The sequence below is a fragment of the Saccopteryx leptura genome, chromosome 3, assembly GCF_036850995.1.
Source record: "Saccopteryx leptura isolate mSacLep1 chromosome 3, mSacLep1_pri_phased_curated, whole genome shotgun sequence".
NCBI lineage: Eukaryota > Metazoa > Chordata > Mammalia > Chiroptera > Emballonuridae > Saccopteryx > Saccopteryx leptura.
This window is the reverse complement of record NC_089505.1, coordinates 213881897-213901652: the sequence shown is the minus strand read 5'-3', so window position 1 is coordinate 213901652 and position 19756 is coordinate 213881897. Positions and strand designations below refer to the sequence as shown.

The following is a 19756-nucleotide window of genomic DNA, read 5'->3' as shown; positions in this document are numbered from 1 at the left end:
GGGCATTTTGGTTGTTTCCATGTGTTGGCCACCATGAACAATGCTGCAATTAACATGGGGGTGCATATGTCTTTATGTACCAATGTTTTTGAGTTTTGGGGGTATATACCCAGTAGAAGGATTGCTGGGTCATTATGGTAGTTCTATTCTTAATTTTTTAAGGAACCACCATAACTTTCTTCCATAATGGTTGTACTAATTTACATTCCCACCAACAGTGAATGAGGGTTCCTTTTTCTCCACAGCCTCCAACACTTGTTATTACCTGTCTTGTTGATAATAGCTAAATCTAACAGGTGTGAGGTGGTATCTCACTGTAGTTTTGATTTCTATTTCTCTAATAGCTAGTGAAGATCAGTGCCTTTTCCTATATCTATTGGCCATTTGTATTTCTTCTTGGGAGAAGTGTCTGTTCATGTCCTCTTTGTATTTTTTTATTGTATTGTTTGCTTGTTTGTTGCTGAGTTTTGTGAGTTCTTTATATATTTTGGCTACTAATCCCTTATCTGATCTGTTGTTTAAAAATATCTCCCATTTAGTTATCTGTCTGTTTGTTTTGTTGTCAGTTTCTTTTGTTGCGCAGAATATTCTTAGTTTGATGTAGTCCCACTTATTTATCTTTGCCTTTATTTCCCTTGCCTTTGGGGTCAAATACATAAAATATTTTCTATGGCCAAGGTCCATGAGTTTAGTATCTATGTTTTCTTTTGTGCAATTTATTGTTTCAGAACTTATATATTTAGGTCTTTGATCCATTTTGAACTAATTTTTGTGCTAGAAGACAAACTGTTGTCAAGTTTCATTCTTTTGCATGTAGCTTTCCAATTTTTCCAGCACCATTTACTGAAGAGGCTTTTGTATGTGTGTGTGGCAGAGACAGGGAGAGTCAGAGAGAGGGACAGATAGGGAAAGACAGACAGGAAGGGAGAGAGATGAGAAACATCAGTTCTTCATTGTGGTTCCTTAATTGTTCATTGATTGATTTCTTATATGTGCCTTGACCAGGGGGCTACAGCACACCAAGTGACCCCTTGCTCGAGCCAGCCACCTTGGGGTCAAGCTGGTGAGTCTTGCTCAAACCAGATGAGCCCACATTCAAGCTGGTGACCTCAGGATCTCGAACCTGGGTCCTCCACATCTCAGTCCTATGCTCTATCCACTGCACCACTGCCTGGTCAGGCTGAAGAGGCTTTCTTTTCTTCACTGTGTTTTTGGCTCCTTTATCAAAGAAGATTTGACCATATTTATGTGGTTTTATTTCTGGGCTCTTGATTCTGTTCCATTGCACTGTGTGTCTATTTTTCTGCCAATACCATGTTGTTTTGATTATCGTGGCTCTGTAGTATAATTTGAAGTCAGATATTCTAATGCCTCCAGCTTTTTTTTTTTCCTTAGAATTACTTTGGTTATTTAGGACTTTTTATGATTCCATTTAAACCTGATGATTTTTTGTTTCATTTCTTAAAAAGTGACATTGGGATTTTGATGGGAATAGCATTAAATTTATATATTACTTTGGGTAATTTGGCCATTTTAACTATATTTATTCTTCTTATCCAAGATCAAGAAGTATCTTTTTCAGTTTCCTTTAATAACACTTTGTAATTTTCAGTATATAGGTCCTTTACATTCTTTGTTATGTTTATTCCTAGGTATTTTATTTTCTTTGTTGCAACTGTAAAAGGGATTATTTTTTTAGTTCATTTTCTGAAGTTTCATTGTTTGCATATAAGAAAGCAAACTTACTGTACTGGTTTATTGTTTCTAATAGCTTTTCTGTGGAGTCTGTGGGGTTTTTTATATATACAATCATGTCATCTGCAAAAAGTAAAACCTTTACTTCTTCTTTCCCAATATGAATGCCTTTTATTTCTTTCTCTTGTCCAATTGCTCTGGCTGAAACCTCCAGCCCTGTGTTGAATGAGAGTGGAGAGAGTGGGCAGCCTTGTCTACTTTCTGATTTTAGAGAAAACATTTTCAGTTTTTAACCATTTAGTATGATGTTAGCTGATAGTTTGTCATAAATGGCCTTAATTGTGTTGAGATATTTTCCTTCTATACCTATTTTGTTAAATGTATTAGACATAAAAGGATGTTGTATTTTATCGAATGCCTTTTCTTCATCTATTGATAGGATCATGTGGTTTTTGTTCTTTGTTTTGTTGATATGGTGTATTACATTAATTGTTTTACATATATTGAACCATCCTTGTGTTTCTGGGATGAATCATACTTGATCATGATGTATTATTTTTTTAATGTGTTGTTGTATTTGATTTGCTAGTATTTTGTTTAGGATATTTGTATCTGTATTCATTAAAGATATTAGTCTGTAGTTTTCTTTTTTGTGTGTTGTCTTTGCCATATTTTGGTATGAGGGTTATGTTGGCCTCATAAAATGTGGCTAAAAGTATGGCTTCTTACTCAATTTTTTGGAAGACTTTGAGAAGGATAGAAACCAAATCTATGAAGGTTTGGTAGAATTCACTAGTATAGCTTTCTGGCCTCAGACTTTTATTTTGGGGGAGGTTTTTGATAGTTGTTTCTATTTCCTCCCTGCTTATGGGTCTATTTAGGCTTTCTACTTTATGATTCAGTCTAGGAAGGTTATATTGTTCTAGGAATTTGTCCATTTCTTCTAGATTGTTGAATTTGGTGGCATAAAGTTTTTTATAGTATTCTACAATGATCCTTTAAATTTCTATGATTTCTGTGGTGATTTCTCTTCTTTCATTTAGGATTTTGTTTATATTAGTCCATTCTCTTTTTTTCTTAATGAATCTTGCCAATGGTTTGTCAATTTTGTTGATCTTTTCAAAGAACCACCTAATTGTTGTATTGATTTTTTCTATAGTTTTTCTGTTCTCTATTTCATTTATTTCTTCTCTAATTTTTATTATTTTCTTTCTTCCACTGGTTTTGGATTGCGCTGGTTCTTCTTTTTCTAGTTCTTCAAGGTGTGATGTTAAGTTGTTTAATTGGGCTCTTTCTTGTTTTTTCTTATAAGCCTGTAATGGTATGAACTTCCTTCTTATTACTGCTTTCAATGCACCTCAGAGTTTCTAATATGTTGTTTCATCATTTTCATTTGCCTGTATATATCTATTACTCCCTGCTTTTATTTATTCTTTGATTCAGTCATTTTTTAGAAGGATGTTGTTTAATTTCCACATTTTTGTTGGTTTTTTTACTTCTTTTTTGCAAGTGAATTCTAGTTTCAAAGGATTATGGTCAGAGAATATGCTTGGTATAATTTCAATCTTTCTAAATTTGTTGATTTTAGTGTTGTGGCCCAGCATATGTTCTATTCCTGAGAATGTGCCATGTACACTGGAGAAGAATGTATATGCTGACATTTTGGGATAAAATGTCTTGTAGATTTCTATGATATTGATTTTTTCTAGTGATTCATTTAAGGCGGATATTTCTTTGTTGATTTTCTGTTTGGATGAATGATCTAAAGCCATTGATGGTGTACTGAGATCTCCAAATATAATTGTATTCTTGTCAGTTTGTATTTTTAGATCAGTTTGTAGCTGTCTTATATATTTTGGTGCTCCCTGATTTGGTGCATATATATTAAGAAGTGTTATGTCTTCTTGATAAAATTTCCTCTTTATCATTATGAAATGACCATCTTTGTCTCTGCTTACCTTTACTGTCTTATAGTCAGCATTGTCAGATATGAGTATGGCTACACCTGCTTTTCTTTGGATATTATTTGTTTGAAGAATTTTTTTCCAACCTTTTACTTTGAATCTATTTTTATCATTGTAGCTTAGATGTGTCTTTTGAAGGCAGCATATAGTTGGGTTTTGCCTCTTTACTGGTGAGTTCAATCCATATACATTTAGTGTAATTATTAACACTTGAGGATTTCTTATTGCCATTTTATATACTGCTTTCTGATAGCTCTGTGTCTTGTTTCATTCTTCTTTACTGTTTTTCTGTCATTTGTTTTTGTTTGGTGGAATTCCATACTTCTATCCTCTGTTTCTTCTTTTTTTAAGCTATGTGTTTCAGTAGTGGCATTTTCAGGGGTGGTTACCATTGGGTTATTAAAAAAATTATCATATTTATTAGAGTTCATTATCTCATGAGTGCTTCTGCACTCCATCCTGCTTTGTTACTGCTGATCTTTATCCTCTCCCCTTTTATGTTATTGCTGTCATAGAGTATTTTTGTTTTATTGTGGTCTTGTTGGAGCTTTCACCTGTAATTTTGTTTTGTTCTGTTCTTTGTATCTGGTCAGATAATCTTCTTTAGTATTTCTTGTAGTGGGGGTTTTCTGGTGATAAATTTCCTCAGCTTCTCTATGTCTGTAAATGTTTTCATTTTCCCTTCATATTTGAAGGATAGCTTTGATGGATATAGTATTCTTAACTGATACTTTCTCTCTGTCAGTATTTTAAATGTAGGGGTCCACTCTCTTCTGGCTTATAGAGTTTCTTCTGAGAAATCTGATGATAGCCTAATGGGTCTTTCTTTATATATTATATTCTTCTTATCCCTAGCTGCTTGAGGATTCTTCCTTTGTCACTTATTTGTGATAATTTCATTATGATGTGGCTGCGGTAGGTTTGTTTGGGTTGAGGTAACTCAGTGTTCTGTTTCCTTCTTGGATTCAAGGCTCTAACTTTTTCCACAGGCTTGGGAAGTTCTCATCGATTATTTGTTTCAATGTGTTCTCTATTCCTTTTTTCCTCTCTTCGTCTTCTAGTATACCTATTATTCTTATGTTGCTCTTTCTGATGGAGTCAGTGAATTCTTGTAAGACTTTCTTATATTTTTTAATTCATGAGTCTCTCTCTTCTTCTCTCTGTAGTTTCTCTAGTTGCCTGTCTTCAATGTCACTAATTCTCTCCTCTATCTGGCCTGTTCTATTAGTTAAGCTTGTTACTTCATTTTTCAGTTCATGTATTGAGTTTTTCATCTATGTTTCGTTCTTTTTTATATTTCAATTTTCTTGGTGAAGTACTCTTTTTGTTCAAGTTGTTTTTTTAGCTCACTAAATTGCCTTTCAGCATTTTCTTATATCTTATTGAGTATTTTTAGAGCTTGAATTTTGAATCCTCTGGCATTTAGCTCCAAGATTTCCATATAATTGAGACATTTTTCTGGAGATTTTTTTTCATCATCAAGCTATATCTCTGTCTTGTATATCTCTATTTTATTTCTTTTTCATTGATAGAATCTGAGAGTGGCATTGTTAATAACACTAACAAGAAATAACTAAAAATAATAAAAATTGAAAAAATAAAAATTCTATAAATAATGATAAGTAGAACAAAAAGTACAGATAACAAAAAGCAGAAACTGAGAAAAAATTTAAAAAGAGAGAATAATAAATTCAAAAACAAACTAAGCGCCACAAAAAAAAGTAAGTATGAGGGGGATTCAAAGATGGCGACATAGCAGGCAGAGGTTCCAACTACCACCTCTGAGGACCAAATTAAATTACAATTTAATTTAAGAGCATTAATCTTTAAAAACCAACTTTGGATTAAATAAAGAGGAGTCTATAACCAAAGATCACAGAAGAAGCCTCACCAAGATTGGTAGAAAGGGCAGAGACGCAGAAAGGGCTACACCACTCCCAGGGGTGAGTGGTGGCTGAGGGTCTGGAGGAACTCTCACTGTGGAGAGGGCTGCCTAAAAGTGTGGGTCCTCAGCCCCAGGCCCTTAGCTCCAGCCTAGAGACCCAGAGCATAGAAGAGGTGCCCACATAGCATTTTGCAGTGAAAAGAGCTGAGTTTCTGTCTGGGAGAAAAAGACAGAGCTCTTGAAGATGTAGGCTCCCTCTTAAAGGGCCTGCACAGAATATCTTGTTCACAGCCACTTACCCAGGGCTCCAGTGGAGGGAGAGCTGAGAGAACTAGAAATGTGTGAGAAGAGTGTAAAGTTGGAGGCCAAGGGAAAGACACTGTGGGGATGGCCATAGGAAATTATATATATATATCACAGAGATAAGATAACAGTACAGTAAATCTCAGAGGAAAGGAGGAGGGAGTTAGGGGGAGGGGGGCAAAAGGGGTATAAATAGGGACACAGAGGTGGGGGTGAGGGTGTTTTATTCATTGAAACACTTGAATCCATGTTAATACAATAAATTAAAATTAATAAAAAAAGAGTATGAGTCCAAAATATAATAATTTGATAAGAAATGATGTTCAGGTCAGAGAAAAAAAAAGAAAATTTTGAGAAAGGGAAGAGAAAAATAAAAAGAAGTAAAAGAGAAAGTGTCAGAAACAAAACCCTTGCAAAAACCAAGAATATAAAATATACCTACTAAGGATAGTGAGTTTAAATGGGAAAAATAGAAAGAAGAAAAAATGAAAAAAAGTAAATAAAAAGGTTTTTTTTTCCAATTTTGAGATATAACTTATTGCTTTTTCTCACAGGAGGCGCTATACTATAAGATTTGCCTCTGAGAGATTCTTGGGCAGAGTTCTGCTAAAGCATCAGTGTTGTAATGATGCAGGCAGGGCCAGCAGTTGTGTTGGTAAGAGGGGCTTGTTATTAGTGCTTTGCAATTTTATGGCTCTAGCAATGGCCATCTGGGGTCCTCCTGCACCCCTTCCCATGTCCCAATAAAGCAGGGCATCAAGTGCCCAGGTACCCACACCTTTCACAGGATAGAGCAACCTGAAGACCCAGCTGAGGGGGATCCACCACTGCCAGTGTTTGCACAGCAAGGAGAGCAATGCGGGATCTGGGAGGATGGGGTGACCCAGCCTAGTCCCTCCAATATCACTCAGAGCACATCCCTGTGTAAGGCAGGGGCTTTGCTCCATGAGCTGATGCCCAAGCTTGAGCTTCAGGAGCAGGAGGGGCACAGATTGCTGATCAAGCATGCCTCCATCCATACAGGCCAGATCCATGGGCCCCACAGGCAGCTGGAAGGCACCTCCGCACCAGGTAGTCCGAACTCTGTGGGCCCACACAGGCAGTTAAAATGTGCCTCAGCACGCTGTGGGCCAATTTCCATGTGCTATATGCACACAGTTCTTGGAAGCATGCCACAGGCTTTATGTGTGCCCAGTGCCTGCAATTGCAAACAGGTAAGGCAGATGCATGAACCAGCCCTGCTCCCAATCTTGGCTGCAGGCCTTATTTCGGCTCCTTCCCCTCAGTCTCTCCTCTTCTCCCAGCTCTGAAACAAAGCCCGCACTAACTGTGCCTCCCTCCCTCAGATCAGTGAGGAAAGAGAGAAACTCTGTCCTCTAGCTTTTTTCTTCCATGAATGGATTCTATCTTTGGCCCACCTTCTCACACAATCATACCTTTGTCTATCTGGTGTGTGTATATTTCAGGTTCATCTGGGTTTTTTTCTCTGCATATAGTTCCAAAACCTGTTGAAATTTCAAGGGAAGAGATCGGGAGTAACTCTCATGCTGCCATTTCTCTGACATCACCCCCTATGTCCTGGAAGAAATTTTTGACCATGTCTGATTGGGCCAAGGGTGTTTAGTAAACCCATAGGTAGAACTTTCACATTCTCCCTCCCAAGAAGTTTGCATCGATCTTGAAATACAGAGCTAATTTCTATGTGTTATTGATGGACTCAAAACAAAGAAGATACTATTCTGTTTTTGACTTCTTTTGTGAGATTCAGGGTGACTTCTTTCATACAAACCAGAAAGGCAAAGAAAGCCAGGTTGCAGAGGAAGAGAAAGCAAAAAGTCGAGACAAGAAAAGAAAAGAGAGTTCTTTAGATTCTGACAAACAATATTTCCAGCTGCTTCCCACCCTTCCAGAAGCAGATTGCATCTCTGCCTTGGGTTGGAGGCATTCCTGAATGTTGACTACAATTCTCTCTTTTTGCTTGATCAAAATTAGCTTATTCAAACTAATAAAGCTTATTCAAACCATGAAAGTCCATGGTTCTTTCAATGGCCAACTTCTATTGTTTACAATCATGTACATCTAACTCGGTGTCCATGCTCTTATTAGGGAAAATTTATCTTAGATTTGGTTGCTATTGCCAGATTTGGCCCATTTTTATTCTCTGCCCATGCATTTCTTATTGTGTGTGTATAATTTATGTGTGTGTGAGAGAGACAGAGACAAAAACAGAGACAGAAATAGAACAGACAGAACAATAAAAAAACTCTGACCTGTGTATAAAAGTTTCAAAATAAATGCTTTGTTTGAGGTTAAAGTGTACCTATAAAGGACATCTGGCTAACCCCAAGTGTCCTGAAAAACTCCCTTCACCTGTGTATTCACTTGTCTCTAGGGCCCAGCTCTCATCATACAGATTCAGGGTTCTTCGTGTCCTACACTCATAATGTTCTGAGACAAATGTTTAAGTCCAGAATAGAATTCTGACTTTTAGCTTAAAATAAAAACTATAACTGCAAAAGGGACAAGCTATTACTATTTACTGACAACCTGTTTTCTTCTCTAGAAAGGACACACTAGGGAAAGCATGATATCATCAGAGTGTTCTTAATGATCAAGGACTCAAACAGGAGGGTGATTTTAGTATCAGGTATTTGTGACTTGTCCATGGACTGAATGGGCACTGTCCCAATGTCTGGGTCACCTTGTGTCTTTTCTTCATGTAAGGTCAGGCCTCTTTGAGATGAACACACATTTTTCTTTAGCTGTATTCCAAGGGATAGCTTGAAAGCCAGTCTACTTTGCATGAAGGTGGTCTAATCTCATTTCTATTGATTCAAAGGGTGATCTTATGTTCTGGTAATTACATTTTTTAACATATGAGGCAATGTATACTGTTTTCATTTACCCTTTAATTATTTCCAGTTGCCTGGTGGCTTTACACCTTTGAAAGAGAGGCATCCATTACCTTGAGAGAGGAAGATGAAGGCAAGAACAAAGAAGATATTGTTCATCTTTAAACTTGAGAATAGAGTTTAGATCAATGACCATAGAGTTTCAGAATAGAGTTTAAGTCCATAGCCTTTAATTGTAATATGCACAATAGAAAATGTCATTAATTGTAATATATACAATAGGAAAAAAAAAATGTTGCCAAGTAACTATGATCTGTCATGTATTAGAAGATGTATCTTAAAGTGGTGAAAACTGTGTCAGGTACAGAGAAAAACAGGATTTATTTGGAACTTATTAAACTGGGTTTTACATTTCAAGAATCAGGGAAGACTAAACCCATAAAGCAAAGAATAAGCAAGGCTAGGGAAGGGCAGGGGAACTCTTCCACCACACAGCTGGGGATTGGTGAAGGAAGGGACATCCTGTGGCTGATGGGAAGAGCCCAGAGAAAGAGAAAAAGAAGGAAGCAACAACTTGGCTCTTACAGTCAAGTCTAGAAGGGAGAGTAGAAACTTGCAGTCATTGGGTTGGTGGCCTCATTCCCCGGGATTGTCTGAGAGATGACAATTCCCTCAGAGAAGGTGGGCATGGAGTGATACCTGGATTCCATCCAGGCACAGGGGAATTCACAGAGCCCAGGGAGTTGTTCCAGCAAAATGGGAGAAGCTGCCAAGAGTTCCTGGAACCACATCTATGGTTATGGCAAGGCCCTCGGTTATTAGGACTGGGAGGCTAGATGTCTCAAACCCCAGGTGAGACCTGTCAGCCCACAATAAACACATAATGCAAAGGATGCAGCAAAGACCCAAGACAGAGGCCACCACCACCGATCAAGGAGGATGATACTTCTCACCATGGGATTAACTACTCCTTCCCATAATACTAGCATGGGAGGTGATCCCAACAGGGTACTATAGTCACCTTCAGAAGAGGACCAAAGACTTCTCTCTTTGAGGAAGAGAGAGAAATCTTCAGAGGCTATTTACCAGGAGTTACTGAGATCTAAAGTAAACTATGGCAGTGATAATAATACCTGTATTTGACTAAAAATATTGACTTAGACAAAACATGTTGAAATTTGTTTATTCTTGCATGTATTCAGTCAATAAATATGTATAGAGCTTGCATTCTATGCCAGGCATTGTTCTGGGTTCTTGGAACATAACTGGCAACAAAGCAGATGAGATTCCCATCCACATAAAGCTCACATTCTATAGACAATAAAACATAAACTAATAAAGAAGAAAGTTATGTAGTGTGTCAGAAGCTGGATGTGAAAAATAAGTATCTGCTTCAAGAAGACTAAGCTTGGGAGAAGAACTGTGTTGGTACACAATATACATGTCCCACCTGAGCCCCTACTTATTCTATGCCAGCACCACCTCCCTCTGTGCGACACTAAAGAACATAAAAATGAACACAAAACACAGTGTGCCCACAAGAAATTGACAATCCAACCTTTGAGTTTGTACAGTGAGCTTCACTAGGGCAGAAATTATGGGGCTTTTTTCCCTTTAATAAATATTTATGAAGCACCTGGTAAAATATATGGTGGGTTCTCAGACAACATATAAAATATTCACAAAACACACACACAAAAAAACGCATGAATATATACACACACAGCCTGACCAATGGTGGCACAGTGAATAGAGCATCCACCTGGGATAATGAGGTCTGAGTTTTGAAACCCAGAGGTCGCTGGCTTGAGTGTGGGCTCTTCTGGCTTCAGCACAGGCTCACCAGCTTGAGTGCCTGGTTGCCAGCTTGAGCATGGGATCACCAACGTGATCTTATGGTCTCTGGTTTGAAGTCCAAAGTTGCTGGCTTGAGCCCAAGGTCCCAAGGTCACTGGCTTGAGCAAGGGGTCACTGGCTCAGCTGGAGCCTCTGGTCAAAGCACATATCAGAAACAATCAATGAACAGCTAAAGTGTTCATTGATTGTTCATATATATATATATATATATATATATATATATATAGAGAGAGAGAGAGAGAGAGAGAGAGAGAGAGAGAGAGAGAAAGGATGAGAGAGAGAGATAGGAAGAGAGAGAAATGAAGAGTATCAACTCATAGTTGTGGCACTTTAGCTGTTCATTGATTGTTTCTGATATGTGCTTTGACCAGAGGCTCCAGCTGAGCCAGTGACCCCTTGCTCAAGCCAGTGACCTTGGGACCTTGGGCTCAAGCCAGCAACTTTGGACTTCAAACCAGAGACCATGAGATCACGTTGATGATCCCATGCTCAAGCTGGCAACCAGGCACTCAATCTGGTGAGCCTGTGCTGAAGCCAGAAGAGCCCACACTCAAGCCAGCGACCTCTGGGTTTCAAACCTCAGAACACAACATACAATATACACAAAAAACTCACATTTGTACAATACCCACACACACACAATATGCACACTCACACAACACATCAAAGTCTCTGTGCTGAAGTATTTAATATTAAATACCACATGACAGAGATGTGGGTTGATCTAGGCAAATAAGCATGTGAAATCTGATTATACTGAGGTTGTAAAAGAAAGCTTGAGATCTCAAAACCTTTCAGATTGAGCCAATTCAAGATAACACCATTTGTCCACCTGCGTTCTCAAAGGGGCCGTTACAGAGTTCTGAAAAGATATTAATAACCAAGAGAATGAGTTACAACTAAAACCCACCTGTGTGACCAAGAGCAAGAGGTCTGTTACTTCCGTAACTTTCGTGAAGCCCTCAGCCTTTGTCCCCAGCAAGCTGAGAAGGCCACCTGTCACCAGGTGTACCATACATCCTTCTCAACACCTGATGCTCAAGTGAATATTACAACTGCTTTATGACACTTTGTCATTGAGGTTTCAGTTTTAGTTAATTTGATGAAGTTACATATAAAACAATCACCTACTGACTGCACAAAGTTTATATTCTAATTTTTAGCAGATCAAAGGAATTGTAATTTGGTTTCCATGGTAAATATCCCAAGTTTATATGATAGTACAAAGTGTTTTGAAAGGGAAAACCCTCGATGGACAAAGGCATATTTTTGAAGAGCAGTAAAGAGCTTAAGTTTAAACTAGATATGTTTGAATTATGAAAGAAAGGTCCCTAACTTCAGCACTGAATTATGATTTTTATCAATGCCTTTCAGTAAATGTTTTCTTTGCTTCTGACAGATTCATATGCTTATTTTGAGCAAATTATATATATTTTTTTCTTCTCTTGATACTTCACAAACATATTCTTTACCATGTCCATGTACTAATTTTGATGGAAAACTCCCAAAAGACAGCAGTGTTGGCACTTTTTCAGAGTCTTAATTAATGAAGGTAACTTTTGACACTGGTGCTCCAGATGGAGTTAATGTCTTCTGCACAGCAGTGTCCCCTCCCACACAAGCACTGTTTACGAGAAACACTATGACACATCTCTAAGGGGCCAGAAGACCTGGACAAATATTTAAACAAGCAACAGCTGCCTCCAGTCCTCTTTGGAACAAAGTGAGAGTCACCTAAATAAATAAATAAATAAATAAATAAATAAATAAATAAATAAATAAATAAGGTGAGAACATGTCAGAAGAAAAGATAAGACTCAAAGACAGCTCTTTGAGCAGAGTGAAGAGAAATGTTGGCAGCTGTCTAAGGATCTAAGAAGTCAGAGGTAACTCATGCTAACATATGCCACCACTCTACTGTGTGATGTCAGCAAGAAAGTGAAGCAACAAATGTTTGTACGCAGGGCTGCTACAAAGAGCTTCATGTCGTAGCTAGTGGAGGTCATCATGGCCTCTTTCCAGTTGTGCTTTCTCAGATTTAGCTCCCCATCTGTGACATGGGGATAACAGAGCCCATCTGGCCACAATGTGACAAGACAGAAAAAGTGCTTATTGTGGTAGTTAGCACATAGTGGGTATTTTGTGTGTTATCTTGGCCCACCAAAGATAAGTCAGGAAGGCACCATGATTTCAAGTGTAGAATAAGGATGTCCTTCAAATTCAAAATTGGACACTTGGTTTGAGGAGAAAGGGTGTAGATATGGGACAACACTGCCCAATATTAAAAACCAAGACATTAAAATTGAGACTTTTTGGTATTTTATTTCCTTACTGTGTCACATACCTAAGATTCATTTGTAAATAATTGTTTTTCCTTCACCATTTATTTTTAGATTCTTTCAAACTGGGTCAAACATATTGCAGTGGTATTATGAATTCATATGACAGCAGTAAGAAGCAGAACTGAGAAACAATAGATATGCAAATTTTATCTAGAAAAAATGGTATCCCAGCCCTAAAGCAAACACTGGGACCAAGTATGGAAGGCCCGCTGCCATGTGTTCACGCACATCTTCCAACAGAGAAAAAGCAAACCCAAGAGGTTTGGGGACAAAAGCCTTTTTTTTTTTTTTGTATCCTCTAACATGTCTAACTCAGTGCAAAGCACTTAATAAATATTTTCTGTACTTTAAAATCAGAAAATCAGACTGAGACAGAGTGATCTCAAGTCCAGGGAAACTGATCTCTGTCTACTCCCCTTTCAGGCTGGTTTACTACCAGCACTTACAGACTTTCTTGTAAATAATATTCACTGAAGAGCATTGAGATGCATTAAAATTAATCCAGAAACATTGTTTACCAAAGTGTGTTGGTCAGTTGTGCCAAAACCTGGCTGATTTTTAAATTTTGTTTCTGTTATTTTGAAAAAAAGAAAGAAAAACAGTTAACATATTCACTGAAGAGTCCATGTGGCCAAGATTTTTAAATACTATGCCAATTATCAAATCTTTTAATGGCTGGCCACACAATATTTTTACATTCAGAATTTCACTGTTACTAATCCAGACAAAAATATTTGTGTAGGATGAGGGGGAAAGCTCTTAAATGTCTTCCTCAGGAGGACTGGGGAGGGACAAGTGGTAGAGTTTAGAGAAAAGGAGAGATGAATAAGGCAGCCATTGGGAAAAGTTAGAACCACCTCAAATGCAATACACCCACCTTGTCAATGAAAACTGACATGTGCAACCCACACAAGCTTCTTTCCCACCCTGTCAAACCAGATGGTTGTACCAAACACACTTGTCTTCTAAATGATGCAGATGAACCGGATGAAAAGTGCTAGGCAAGCCCCAATCTATCCCATGCTTCAATCATGGCTGTTAAAACGTGCCAGGCAAGGCTCCCCACTGGCTCCTAGATAAAGCCCTGGTCACTGGATCTCACATTCCAAATCCATGTTAGTGTCTCTCAAGCCTACTTTTTAAAATATTTCCCACCTGGCACTTGATGCTTCTTGGCTTGGATCAAATGACACCCCAATTCTCTTTACAGCTCCTCATCACAGCCTCTCCTAGAAAAAGGCTACCCAGAAAATTGACCTTTTTCCTCCTCAGGCTCAGCTCCCTCCTTCTCATCCTTCCAAGGCCACTCTAAATCCTTAACACCCCTTCCAGAATGTATTCTAGGGTCTTCTCACCCTCCTATCTCCTCTCCAACCTTTGTGCTTCACCTCCCCCTCCAGAGAGCACTGGCAACCATCACCTTGCATTGTTTGAGTTCTTCTCTTCCCTGCTACACAGCCCCATGCTGAAAAGTAGACTCTTCCCCTTTAGCTTGAACAAATCAGATCTTTAAATCTGTGCTAAATGAATGAACTGGTACATTAACAGGTGACCTTTGAACAATGCAAGTGTGAACTGCACAAGTCCACTTATGCATGGATTTTTTTTCAATAAATACTATAAATGTATTTCCTCTTGCTTATGATTTTCTTAATCACAGTTTCTGTTCTCTAGTTTACTTTATTGCAAGAATATAGTCTATGTCACATATGACATACAAAATATGTGTTAATTGACTGTTTATTTTATTGGTAAACAGTCAATAGTAGGCTGTTAGAAGTTAAGCTTGTGGGGCAGTCAAAAATTATACATGCATTTTCAGCTGTGCACAGATCAGTGCCCGTAATCCCTGCATGTTCAAGAGTTAACTGTATTGATACTCACTGTGTCTTAGAAAATTCAGACCACACTGACACGACAGAGAGCCTTTGCTAAATCATGGAGATAAGGTGTTCTGGGAAATAGACCTACATGCCTCTGGCAGGCTGGATTTGGCAATCACTCAGGACAGCCTGGTTCAGCCAGTTTCTTGTTTACATCCATAACATGCTGAATTTATAGCTGTCTACTTCCTGGGTCAGTGGTTTTTCAACCCACCTTCTACCAGTTGCACAGTCTAATTTCCTGGTGAGTTTTTAAAAATCCCTGTGCCCAGGCTCCATCCCAAACCAATCACATCAAAAGCTCAGGAGTAGTAGTGTATGGGGAGGGGGTCAGTTCTTTTTTTTTTTTTTTTAAGGCTCCTTGGGTGATTCCAATATTTGGCCAGGACTGACAGCTGTTTATCACAGAGGGTGAACATATATTCAGCAAGGTTTGATTTGTTTGTATGTCCTTGAGTGGGTTCACTAACACAGTTGACACCCCTTCCCATGTTGCCACAGCAGACTGGGACCAGGCGAATGCAGAGTTTGGCTTCAAGGGCTCATCTACACACAGCAGGTTTGCCTGGAATGATGGTTTATGATCTGTACATCAGTTCCAGATGAAACAAAGTGCCTGTCCTCACCACTCCATCCCCACCAGCATTTTTTACTTGTCTATGAACCTAATTTCTATATACTATGTCACATTACCTTACAAAATTTCTTTAAAATTTCAACCAGGTTAAAAAAAAGTTTAGAACTCTGATCTTGCAGTTAAGTAAATCTCAGAATTTGAGGTTGATGATAAATATTCAAGCATGGTAATTGGTGTTGGGTGTAATTTTTCATGTTATTATAATAGTAAACATGCAACCTCCCCCTTCTCTATATGAGTCAACTCAGTCATCCACTGAACTAATCTAGAGAAATGTTTAGACCTTGGGGAAGATTTATTTAAAGAGGTAGTCATGAATAGCTCACACAGGTTTTTGAAGTCAACTAAGTCTAAGTACACATTCTCTCACCACTGACTATAAATTGTACAGTTTCCCTCCCAAAAAGAAATCCTGTGAATCTTTGCTAATAGTTTTACAGATTATCCTCTTTCTGTTTAGTTGTATTGTTTTCAGCTTTATTAAAGTATAGTTGACATATAACATTGTATAAATCTAAAGTATCCATGTGTTGATTTGATATATTTATATATTTTAATACCGTAGCATTAGCTAACACCTCTATCATGTCACAGAATTAGCATTTATTTTAAGATCTACTCTCTGCAACTTTCAAGCATATATGCAGTATCATTAACTGTAATCACTATGCTGTACATTAGATCCCCAAACTTGTCCATCTTATAACTGTAAGTCTGTATTCTTTGGCCAACATCTCTCCATTTCACCACCCTCCACCTCCACCAAGCTCCTGCTAATACCACTCTACCCTTTGTTTTTCTGAGTTCAGCTTCTACATATAAGCGATATTGTTTGTCTTTCTCTGTCTAGCTTATTTCACTTAGCTTAATGCCTTCATGTTCTATCCATCTTAGATATATAGTATGGAACACAGGTTGTTTCCGTACCTTGGCTATGGTGAATAATGCTACAATAAACATGCGTGTGGAGAACTCTTTTCGAGATCCTATTTTCATGTCCTTCAGATAAATACCCAGAAGTGAGTGGCTGGGTCGTATGGTAGTACTCTTATAGTTTTGGGGGAAACCTCCATACTGTTTTTCTTGTCACTGTATAATTTACATTCCCACCAATAGTAACAAGGATTTAGTTTTTTCCATACCTTTGTCAACACTTCTCTCTTATATTTTTGACATATGGATTATTTTTTAACAAACAGGTTATACTATTTGTGACACCAGGTTTCTCTTACCTACTTCAGGCAGGGTCTGTTTAATCATTTCAGAGAAATATCTATCAGGTCCTTATTATACTTGAATTTATATATTTCAGTTGCATTGATTTAGCTTAAATATTGTCTATTTGCCATTTCAGAGGCTGGAAATTAACCCTTGTACATAATACGTTTTTTAAAAAACTAGCTCACAGATAACATGTGCCTATTGGAATGATGCACTCCTATCAGAGGTCATGGAAGGGAGCCTTATTGGTGTCTTCATAAGAACAAACTCTGAAAAACCCTAGCACTCATACACACCTGACTGCTCCAATTACATCTTCAATAGAACTATCCCATAAAATAGTTCTATTGCGACCTTTCCTCCAGTCCCCTTCTTTCAGCACAATGACATGAAAACAGGTGTGAGAGTCCAGCCGACCCATGTCAAATCCTGACTCTTAGTTGTTTACTACCTAATCGTAAGAAACCGCCTGCTATCTCTGGACCTCAGTTTCTTTTGGGACAATTTGTAATGCTAAAGCCTGTGTAAGGAACATAGGCAATGTATGAAAAGTGCCCAGATGTTGCCGGGAGGAGCTGGACGACTGCTGGTGCCTGGGCAGGCAGGCCTGGCGCTATTGGTACCTCCAAGATAGAAGAGCTGTTGATCAGCCCAGTGGAGAGACAGAGGGACTAGCAAATAAAATTGCAAGTGATAAAAGAGCTAAGAAAAGTCTTTCCAGGATTTTCCATCAAGTTCTACCCTCTCACTAACTCTGAGCATAGAATCAGGGAACCTACATCAGTCTTTAGGGGAGCTAACTCATGGCTTTAGAATATGTTGGTTTTGTGGCTCATGTTTGAATATGTTGCTGGCATAAATGACTGAGGGGCTTGAGTCACTAAAAGCAACACTGCTAGTCTCAGCTAAAAAAGGCCTCGTTGCCAAGAGGTTCAGCATGTTTAGAAAAAAAGCAGAGCATAACTTATAAGTGTATTCACAAATTATTAAATTATTAAAATTATTTTAAAAAGAGGCAAACTTCCACAAAAGACACAAGCATGCTGTCACCTAGTTCTATACCAATGTCATCCTTCATTCATTCTTTGATTTGGCGATTGGCTTCAGACACCAAAGTTGCAAAATTTTTACTGAAATCCTAGTCTTTAATGCTAGTCATACCATAGTCATGGACAGACTAAACAGATATAGGAAAACTAAAAGCCTAACTACCTGGCCCTGGCCGGTTGGCTCAGTGGTAGAGCGTCAGCCTGGCGTGAGGGGAGTTCCGGGTTCGATTCCCGGCCAAGGCACACAGGAGAAGTGCCCATCTGCTTCTCTACCCCTCCCCCTCTCCTTCCTCTCTCTTCCCCTCCCGCAGCCAGGGCTCCATTGGAGCAAAGTTTGCCCGGGCATTGAGGATGGCTCTGTGGCCTCTGCCTCAGGCACTAGAATGGCTCTGATTGCAGCAGAGCGACGCCCCAAGATGGGCAGAGCATCACCCCCTGGTGGGCATGCTGGATTGATCCCAGTTGGGCACATGCGGGAGTCTGTCTCACGGCCTCCCCGTTTCCAGCTTCAGAAAAATACAAAAAAAATAAATAAAAAAAAATAAAAGCCTAAAAACCTGTAAATCCTAAAATATTTATTTTAATTATGATTAGCACAGCCACATTTCAAGTTTTTTTTTGTTTGTTTGTTTTTAAACAGAGATCGAGAGTCAGAAAGAGGGATAGATAGGGACAGACAGAAACGCAGAGAGATGAGGAGCATCAATCATCAGTTTTTTGTTGCGACACCTTAGTTGTTCATTGATCGATTTCTCATATGTGCCTTGACGGGGGGGGGGGGGGGGCTACAGCAAACTGAGTGACCCCTTGCTCGAGCCAGCAACCTTGGGCTCAAACTGGTGAGCCTTGCTCAAACCAGATGAGCCTGCACTCAAGCTGGTGACCTTGGAGTCTCGAACCGGGGTCCTCCTCATCCCAGTCTGATGCTCTATCCACTGCGCCACCGCTTAGTCAGACATTTCAAGCTTTATAAATATATTTCAGGACTTTTCTCCTGTAAATATTCCTTTGGAGGCCTCTTTTGCTTATCATTATCACCCATGCTGTGTTCCCTAGAGCAATTCTGTCTGGGTTGAGCACCTAAAATTCACCGCAGAGTCTCTTTGTCTCAGAAGCAAACCCTGTCCTCTTTTCTCTGGACCAAGAGGCAAAGCTCCCTGGGGTGTTAAATGACCTGGAAGCCTTCCCACTTTCTGCCCAGATGTTTCTACATCCATGGAAACCTGCATGCCTTAACACATCTACTGGGTCCCAAAGCATTCATCTTAGGAACACCACACATATACACACTCACACTCACACTCACACACACACTAATCCCCACTCAACTCTGCAAATGACTAGTTCCGTCACAGTGATAGGCCTGAGTGCTGTGTCTGGGTCCCCTGTGTTTCTTCACAATATGGAAGTATCTCTTGGCTCAGAGCCTCATCCTCGGGCACCCAAGGTTGTGGTCCAGGTCACACACTTCCTGTGGGGCTCTACCCATGCTGTAGACTGGTGAACAAAGCAGCTCCAGAACAGTGGGACCAGAGGGGCAGAGAGAAGAGGATGCAGAGCAGACAGAGATCTTCTCCTGAGGGCCTTCCCCAGACAATCAGGCTTAGTAATTCTGCTCTATTGTGGAGCAAAGAGAGCCATGGCTTTGGAGTCCAGAGACCAGTGCCAACTCCTCCCTTGTCTATTCAGTGGTCTGGAATAAAGATCCTGTTCCTTCAGCTCTAAAGTTAGAGGATAACCCTTCTCACACCTGCAGAGAAGGATATAAGAGAAGTTACAGCCCCAAAGGTCTCCCCAACACCACACAGGTCCCTGAGGCGGATTTGCATGTGCCCCCACACTGCAAGGCCAGAGCTCTCACTGGGAACACATAAGTGACCTAGCCCTCTCCACTGTACCCTTCCTGCATTCTTTTGCATTGCTGACATTTGATTCTGTCACAAAACTAGACTGTAAGCTGCGTCATATTTCCTTCATCTTTGTCATTTCCCTTGCTTTATCTCTTCCTCTCACTACCTGGAGCACCAGCATAAGGCTTAGCCCAGACTGAATATTCCATAACAAGTTG

At 39.2% G+C, this 19756-nt stretch overlaps 1 protein-coding gene across 5 annotated transcripts in view; it reads right to left on the bottom strand.

Annotated features, from left to right (window-relative positions):
- IL1R1 (interleukin 1 receptor type 1) overlaps window positions 1-19756 on the bottom strand; it is a 135724-nt gene that overhangs the window by 104294 nt on the left and 11674 nt on the right. Inside the window, exon 2 of one of the 5 annotated variants that reach the window (XM_066377492.1) lies at window positions 7284-7352. The exons of the other annotated variants lie outside the window; for them this stretch is intronic. The gene's annotated coding sequence lies outside the window, so the exon portion shown is untranslated. The remainder of the gene's footprint in view (window positions 1-7283; window positions 7353-19756) is intronic. 5 annotated transcript variants of the gene reach the window in all.